Here is a 9,042-nt window from a genome sequence, read left to right as displayed (position 1 = left end):
AAAGATAGTGTAAAATCTAGAAGGAGCCTTAAATGTAATGCTAATCATCCTGATCCAGAGTTCTTCCCCAACCTTATTACTCAAGTAGCAACTGAGGCCAGGGGTCAAAAGCAGAGAGAGATATAGACTTTGAGTTCCCAAGTCACAAAGCCCTGCCCGAGAAATGGGACTGAACTCACTCATAAGATATTTAAAAACAGAGATGACCTGAAATTAATTAAAGTTTCAACCTAGTACTGACCCAGCTCAACTCTAATAAAACAAAAAATATCAACTCTTCACCCTAGCTTCCTCACAAAGGAAAAGGCATGTCCTCTATTAAAAAAAAATCTACTTCAACGTTTTCTGTTTTTTGCATACAATATCCAGCATACAATCAAAAATTATGAGACATGGGCCAAAGTATGAAAATATGACCTAGGGACTTCCCTGGTGGTCCAGTGGTTAAGATTCCATGCTCCCAATGCAGGGGGCCCAGGTTCGAACCCTGGTCAGGGAACTAGATCCCACATGCCACAACTGAGAGCCTGCATGCTGCAACTAAAGATCCCACATGCTGCAACTAAGACCTGGTGCAGCAAAATAAATAAATAAATAAATATTTTTTAAAAAGAAAAGAAAATGTGACCTATAATCAAGGGGGAAAAAAGGCCACAGAAGCAGATCCACAGTTGATCAAGATGATGTCATTAACAGACTTGGATTCTTAAATAACTATTGTAAATATTTAGAGAACAGAGAAAAAGATGGACAAAATGGGGTGAGCAAGTTTGGAGGGAAAAATCAGGAACTCATTCTTGGATATGTTAAGTCTGAGATATCTATTGGATATTCAAGTGGAGACAATTCGAGAAAGAAGTCTAGGCTGGAGATGTACCTTTTAGAATCATCAGGACATAGATCATATTTAAAGCCATGAGACTGGGTAAGATTACTTAGGGGAAAAGCGTGGAGAGAAAAATGAAGAAGTCCAAGGACTTAGACCTGAGATATTCCAAAATTTGGAGGATAAAGATATGAGGAGGAACTAGTAAACTGTGTGTGAAGGAGACACCAGAGGAAGGAGGAAATGCAGGAGTGAAATATTCCAACTTGAGATTTTTAGGAAAAACCTGTATTACCTCAGCAATTAATTTGATTAATTTTGTTCTTAAACTTTGTTTTATGTTCTTGTCAGGCATGGCAGACCATTTCACATGTGGGCATTGGTGAACTTGGCATAATACTATATTCAAATAGACAATGATGAAGAATGGAGAAAATATGGTGATGATTCATACACATCAAAACTTTTCTTCAACAACATGAATCATATTTACTTAGTCACTGGCAAACTGACTAAATGCAAGGGCCTATATAACATAAACATTTACATTAAAATTTTTCTAATTAGAAAGCATATGAGTGTGTGTGTGTGTGTGTGTGTGTGTGTGTGCTATTATGTTTGCTTATTCGTATTTCATGTCAAACTTATATACTGGAAACACTGCTTCTATTTTGATCCTATTGACAAGCCACGTGAAACTTGCTTGTCTCTCAACTCTAAACAAAAGAACTAATGCAATCTACTATATGAACTTCGGAGACCATTATTTATGTGATAAGCTACCTATCACAATCAGTAAAAACAAGTTTCCATTTTAACCAAATTGAGCTCTAGGCAGTCTTCATCAGAACTGAACAAGTATGGGAAACAAGAATTAGGGGACACATTCCATCAAAAAAATTTAAAGATGATTAAACCAAGAAGAAAGTGTGTGAATGTGTTTCAGTCACTGAGCTCATCCTTAATTTCTAATCTTTCCTAGGGAGAACAACCACTTAATAGTGTAAATTTGTACTAAGAACATTTAATAAATAATGCAGTGAAGGTCTGATGCTATGCCAGCTCAAGCACATAGAAAAACATTTTAAGTAACTATACATACTTGAAGCATACACCATTTTCTTCTGTTTCATTTATTTGCAACCCATGAATAATTTCTGATCTAATGATGGTAAATCCTTCTCAGCACAGTACCTAAAGGGTTAGACTTAGATTTACAGTTAATCACATGATGAAGGATTGAAATAAGCTAAAGTTAGAAAAATGCTGTAAAACGCAACTATTGTAAGTATATTTTTTCAGGAAAGAGAAAGATGACAGACATTTAGATAAAACAGTTTAGTTTCAGGGAACAAGGACAACACTGGAAGCAAAAATAATACAGGGAAAGCACTGGAAGTCCAAAAAGTAAAACTGAAACTCCTTTAGTTTTCTTTCAGTCAGGGGATGTGAATGTGGCTTCTTTTTAACTTTTTTACACACAATTGAGTATGTACAATCCATGCAGGCGTTAGAAGAATGGAATAGAGCTATAATGCTGACATAGAAATACAACTAATACCTCATTGTGTGTGAAAAGAAAGCTAAAGAGCAATATGTATTCATGAACTCTTTTACGGAAAAGCACTTTTAACCAAGCCAATATATCACAATGTGTATGTAAATGCATAGGGAAATGTTTGGAGGAATACTCACCAAATGATAAAACTTGTGAGAGAGAATTGTGATTGGTGCGGGAAAAAGGAACTTTGATATTTATTCTAGGCATTTCTGTATTGTTGAAACTTTCAGTAAGAATACATCTATATATTACTTGCCAATTTACATAAAGAGTACAAAAATATAGATGTTTATGCACAACCTCTTCTTCAGTGGATAGAGCTGTAGGCTAGGAAACATCAAAGCTAGATTGCAATCCAGCCTTAGAGCTATTTGGAATCTAGTCCCAACTCTATCCTAACTAGACATGTGACCTTAGACAAGTTATGAAATCTGAGATGGCTTCAGTGTACTTATCAGTACAATAAGGGGATTGAATTCAATGATATCATAAGCCCCTTCCTGCCTAAGTGTTTATAGATTTACAATGAAAAGGAAGATTCTAAGTCAATGAAACTCTTCCAGCTTCTGTTTTCTTGGTAAGTTTTTTGTTTTCTCTAATCAAAGTTTTTAATAACATATAGTTCAAAATGTTCCAATTTTAATACAAAAATCTGTTGCATTTCTATACACTAACAATGAATTATTAGAAAGAGAAATTAAGGAAACAATTGCATTTACTGTCATATCTAAAAGAATAAAATACCTAGGAATAAACCTACCTAAGGAGGCAAAAGACCTGTACTCCAAAAACAATAAGATGCTGATAAAAGAAATTGAAGACAATACAAACAGATGGAAAGATATATTGTGTTCATTGATTGGAAGAATCAATTTTTTCAAAATGACCAAACTACCCAAGGCAATCTACAGATTCAATGCAATCCCTATCAAATTACCAATGGCATTTTTCACAGAACTAGAACAAATAATTTTAAAATTTGTTGGAAATACAAAAGACCCCGAATAGCCAAAACAATCTTGTGAAAGAAGAATGGAGCTGGAGGAATCCTGCTTCCTGACTTCAGACTATACTACAAAGCTACAGTAATTAAAACAGTACGGTACTGACACAGAAACAGACACATAGATCAATGGAACAGGATAGAAAGCCCAGAAAAAAACCCACACACTATGGTCAATTAATCTACAACAAAGGAGGCAAGAATATACAATGGAGAAAACACAGTCTATCTCTTCAATAAGTGGTGCTGGGAAAACTGGACAGCTACATGTAAAGGAATGAAATTAGAACATTTTCTAATGCCATGTACAAAAATAAACTCAAAATGGATTAAAGACCTAAATGCAAGACCAGACGCTATAAAACTCCTGGAGGAAAACATAGGTAGAACACTTTGACATAAATTGCAGCAATATTTTTTTGGATCCGCCTCCTAGAGTAATGGAAACAAAAGCAAAAATAAACAAATGGAACCTAATTAAACTTAAAAGCTTTTGCACAGCAAAGGAAACTATAAACAAAACAAAACAACAACCTACTGACTGGGAGAAAATATTTGCAAATGAAGCAACGGACAAAAGATTAATCTCCAAAATTTACAAGCAGCTCATGCAGCTCAATATCAAAAAAAAAAAAAAAATACCCAGTCAAAAAAATGGGCAGAAGACCTAAATAGACATTTCTCCAAAGAAGACATACAGATGTCCAACAGGCACGTGAAAAGATGCTCAACATTACTAATTATTAGAAAAATGCAAATCAAAACTACAATGAGGTATCACCACACACCAGTCAGAATGGCCATCATCAAAAAATCTACAAATAATAAATGCTGGAGAGGATGTTGAGAAAAGGGAACACTCCTACACTGTTGGTGGGAATGTAAATTGGTACAGCCACTATGGAGAACAGTATGGAGGTTCCATAAAAAGCTAAAATTAGAGTTACCATATGATCCAGCAATCCCACTCCTAGGCATATGTCTGGAAAAGATGAAAACTCTAATTTGAAAAGATACATGCACCCCAATGTTCATAGCAGCAGCACTCTTTACAATAGCCAAGATATGGAAGTAACCTAAGTGTCCATCGCCAGATGAATGGATAAAGAAGATATGGTATACATATGCAATGGAATATTACTCAGGCATTGAAAAGAATGAAATAATGCCATTTGCAGCAACATGGGTGGACCTAGAGATTATCATACTAAGTGAAGTAAGTTAGAAACAGAAAGACAAATATCATATGGTATCACTTATATGTAGAATCTAAAAAAAATAATACAAATGAACTTATTTACAAAACTGATACAGACTCACAGACATAGTAAACAAACTTATGATTACCAAAGGGGAAAGTGAGGGGGAAGGGATAAATTAGGAGTTTGGGATTAACAGATTCACACTGCTACATATAAAATAAACAACAAGGATCTACTGTATAGCACAGGGCCTATATTCAATAATAGAAAAGAATCTGAAAAAGAATATATATGTATATAAAAAACTGAATCACTTTGCTGTACACCCGAAAATAACACAACACTGTAAATCAACTATACTTCAATTTTTTTTAAAGTTCCAATTTCATATACATACTCACACCATGCATTTATGTATACACAAACATCCTTCAAGAGGAGCTCAAAACCAGTCATCTTCTGCACACCTCTACAACCTTGGCTTCAGTATTTAATGAAGTCTTAGCTTTGTTACCAAATATGAGGAAGTAATGATTAGTGTTTATCTTTATCCACCCCAATATGTTTCAATGCCAACTGGTATACTTCAATTCAATTCTGGTATGAAACACCTGGGGTTAATAGACCCCACCAGTTAAAGGGCCCCGTCTACAAAAAGACTGCCTCACTTCAGACCAACTAGCTACAAACTTGGGGGGTTCCCACAAACCCCCTAATGTTTGATAATTCGCTAGAATGAACCATAGAACTCAGGAAAACTCTATCCTTATGATAACAGTTCTATTAAAATGATACAACTCAAGAACAGACAAATAAAGAGACACACAGAGTGAGGTCTAAGAGGGTCCCAAACTCAGAGCTTCTGTGCCCTGTCTTCATGGAATTGGGGCACATCACCCTCCTGGCACATCAACGTGGTCACCAACCAGTAAGCATCACTAAGGTTAGGTGTCCAGAATTTTTATTTGGGTTTCATTACATAAGCACGACTGATTGAATCATTGGTCACATGATTTAACTCATTCTGTCCCTCCTCAGAGGTCAGGCTGCCTCAAAGTTCCAATTCTGTAATCATACGGTTGGTCTTTCTGATAACGAGCCCCCAACCTAAAGCTATCTAGGGGCCCACCATGAGTCCCTCATTAGCATAAACTCAGATGTGACCCAAGGGGCTCATGAATAACAAAGACACTTCTAGCACTCGAGAAGTTCCAAGCGTTTCAGAATCTCCAAGCAAAGAACCCGGGACAAAGACCAGAAAAATTATTATAAACAGCGCCAAACCTACTGGGGACAGTACTTAAATTTGACAAATTCAGCATTTTTATGTTATCAATCTAGAACTGCCACCAACATAGCATCCTTGATTATCTATTCCACTGATTAACTGACTTTGAGCAAATACGGTAGTTCATACTTCAAACTTGTAGTCGTTTTATATCTCCATAATCCTGACAGGCAGGACAGCATTGTGGTTAAGTGTTGTAAGCTATAGAACTAGATTTCTTGGGCTCAAATCCAGGGCTCTGCCACATCTCAGTTCTTAGGCAAATTACCTTTGTGTGCTTCTGCTTCTCCAACAGAAAAATGAGGTATAAAAATTACACCAATCTGCTAAGGTGATTGTAAGGATTAAATGTGCTACTACATGCAAAGTGTTTAGAACGGTACCTGGCACTCAATAAATTTCACTTTTATTGCTGTTATTATACTGGAACTAGTGGATGCTCTTTACTAATTGTTTTATCTTGGCACAAAGAGCCTTAATGTAATCCTAATTATCTCTAAATTTGAAAATCCTTTCCCAAAAGCAAATAAATCATTGAGCTCCAAAAATATGGGGGTTGGACTAAACAGTCTCAAAGACTGTTACAACTCAGAAATGTTATAATTATATAACTGGCCTCTTGACAGATAAAAGAGCTCTAACTATGTAGCCTAACTGTTGTGATGTTCTTATATATTCCTTTAATTTCTCTGATACTGACAACTCATTGCAAGTGATCATGAGAGAATTCTAATGTAGTGATTCAGAACTGGTTTTTCACAATTGTTATTTGAAGTATGAAGAAAGAATCTCTGCCAATATATCCCAGACAGGCTCTATTTCAGAATCTTATTACAGAGATATCAGACAAAGATTGAGGACACACCCAGATCTGCAGGTGTCTATCAAGGTGCAAAAGAGCTATTTTCTCTTTTCTACAAAGGAAAGTCTACTTTATCCTACCCTGCTTGGGAACAGAGAAGGGAACCTACCATCTGCCAAACTCATCCTTCATTATTAAATATCCTATGTGTTTGCCTTTCACTCATCTTTTTTTCTGTCTGGAACTGGTTCAAAGCACTTGATGTGATAGATCATAAGATTTTATTGAAATCATTTAAAATTTCTAGCATCCTGCCATTCTTTGCCTCTGATCTTTTCTTATTATTTCACCTGTAGGCTAGATCCCACAAGTTACATCTGGATGGGAGAAAATTAAATCAAACAATTTCCCCATTTCTATAGCTCAATATTTTGAAGATAAAATGCTTTGTTTTGGTTTCTTTAGAAAGCTAACATTCAAATGTTAAGAACCACTCAAGCTTAATGCTAAAGAGACATGATTCTTAATTCTCATATAAATAATCAGTAAGTAACCAAGCATATCATTTCCTTTGGGTATATATCTATGTATCAGCACAACTGCAATTATGTGTTCCATTAAGAATGCCTCAAAGTGATAACAGAGCAGAATAATGAGAATGGCTAAAGAAGTACTTTGGGGGGAAAAAATGACCAAATAGCTTAATTAAACGTAAATGAAAAGATCAATAATAAAGAAGAAATTGGGGGAAAAAATCAAATATTTAAGAATGGCATATTATATTGTAGAATGCTGTCTATACCATATATCTTAATTTTAGACATCTGCATTAAAATGTGAGCTTATTGGTTCACATGGCTAAAACACTGAAATTTTGGCTGCATGGAAAAGAGTTGCATGGATTCAAGGCCAGCTGATCTGCATGAAGTATCTAGAACATTGATTAATGGCCAAATATCCACCTAGAATATTTGTGCCGTGCCACAGGACCCCGACCTTGCTCCTGTCTTGTTCAACTCCTTGTAATTTTTTATCTAAATGAAGACACATGAAGATATCCTTATCAGGTTCTCATAGAAAGCCAAATAAAGCACTGGTGTGATGACTGATGGACCTAATATTCAAAATTATCTTGGTGTTTGAAACTACATCAAAAAAATTAGACAAGAATAAATGTAAAATCCTACACTTAAATTTGGGGATTTTTTTTAATTGCACAAATATAGCATAAGGAGATCTGCTTTAACTACATTTCTTATGAAAATTACCTGCTAATTTCTTTAAGGATAAAATCAATATGAGACAACAGTATAAAGCAGCCTAAATAGGATGATGAAAATGAGATGCATTAGTCAAAGAAGCGGTCCAGATCAAGAATTTGAAAATACTGTGTGCTCATAGTGCTATAGTTTGGGTTTCGTTCTGGATAATTATCACTAGGTCATTAAGAGGAATACTGACCACTAAGCATATTTAGATTTACATTTCAAAAAAAGTTCTAAGGTTTTTTATCACTTACTCTGCCACTGAGAGTTTTTCCCCAGTCTTGCTGAGAAACCAACAACAGCAGTCTGTCTCTCCTCCATCTTCTATTTATTCTGAAAAAAAAAAAGAGAAAGAAATGGAGAAGAGGGAGAGAAAGGGCACTGATGTTTCCTCTAGTTCTTAACTTACTTAATAATATTAAAGGTCAGACATGTCCACAGAAATTGGAGATGAAAACCATCTTCAAAGCTTCTCCATCCTGGAATGGCTTTTTCGAGGATTTTATCTCCTACGTTAATGGAGTAAGCAGCCTGTGCTGTCTTTCCCTCACCCAGTGGAGGGAACCTCTATTCCCAATGTCTTGTACTGTACGCTCCCTGCCTAAATGGACAGTTTTTATGTGGTCTCATAGATTTTTTTTTGTGTTTTGGGAACACAAGATCAGTCCTCGATATGTGTCTGATATTTTTATTTAACAAGCATTGATGTCATCCTCTTAGTAGATATGAATTTATACTATACAGACATCATGTATATTCTTAACACAAATGACTTGCTACTTTATAATTTTACTCACAAAACAATCCATACTCATAAACTATATTTGCACAGAATTCTCAAAAAGGAAGTAAAGTAACTTAAAAAGGTATCGGGTTAATTAAAAAGAAGGGAAGATTACAGGTAAATTTTCCCAGAAGACCTTTCTTCAAAATAGAGATAACAAAGGAGGAAAGTGTGAGTGGAGAAGAATTAGGTTAGACATATTCTTCAAATTGTTGAAAGAATCTCAAGGAAGAGGAGATAGGCATACTTTCATTATACCAGCTAATGAGCAGGAATGACAATGACAGAGATTTCTTTTCAATATAAGAATT

At 35.3% G+C, this 9,042-nt stretch overlaps 1 non-coding gene across 1 annotated transcript; it reads left to right on the top strand.

Moving 5' to 3' along the window:
* The first annotated feature begins 426 nt into the window (after nucleotides 1-426).
* TRNAW-CCA lies at nucleotides 427-499 on the top strand. Its single transcript has one exon. It is a non-coding gene; the product is annotated as a tRNA-Trp (tRNA).
* The last annotated feature ends 8,543 nt before the right edge of the window (nucleotides 500-9,042 follow it).

Source organism: Balaenoptera musculus, chromosome 14, assembly GCF_009873245.2.
Source record: "Balaenoptera musculus isolate JJ_BM4_2016_0621 chromosome 14, mBalMus1.pri.v3, whole genome shotgun sequence".
NCBI lineage: Eukaryota > Metazoa > Chordata > Mammalia > Artiodactyla > Balaenopteridae > Balaenoptera > Balaenoptera musculus.
This window is presented reverse-complemented; position numbering and strand designations above follow the sequence as displayed.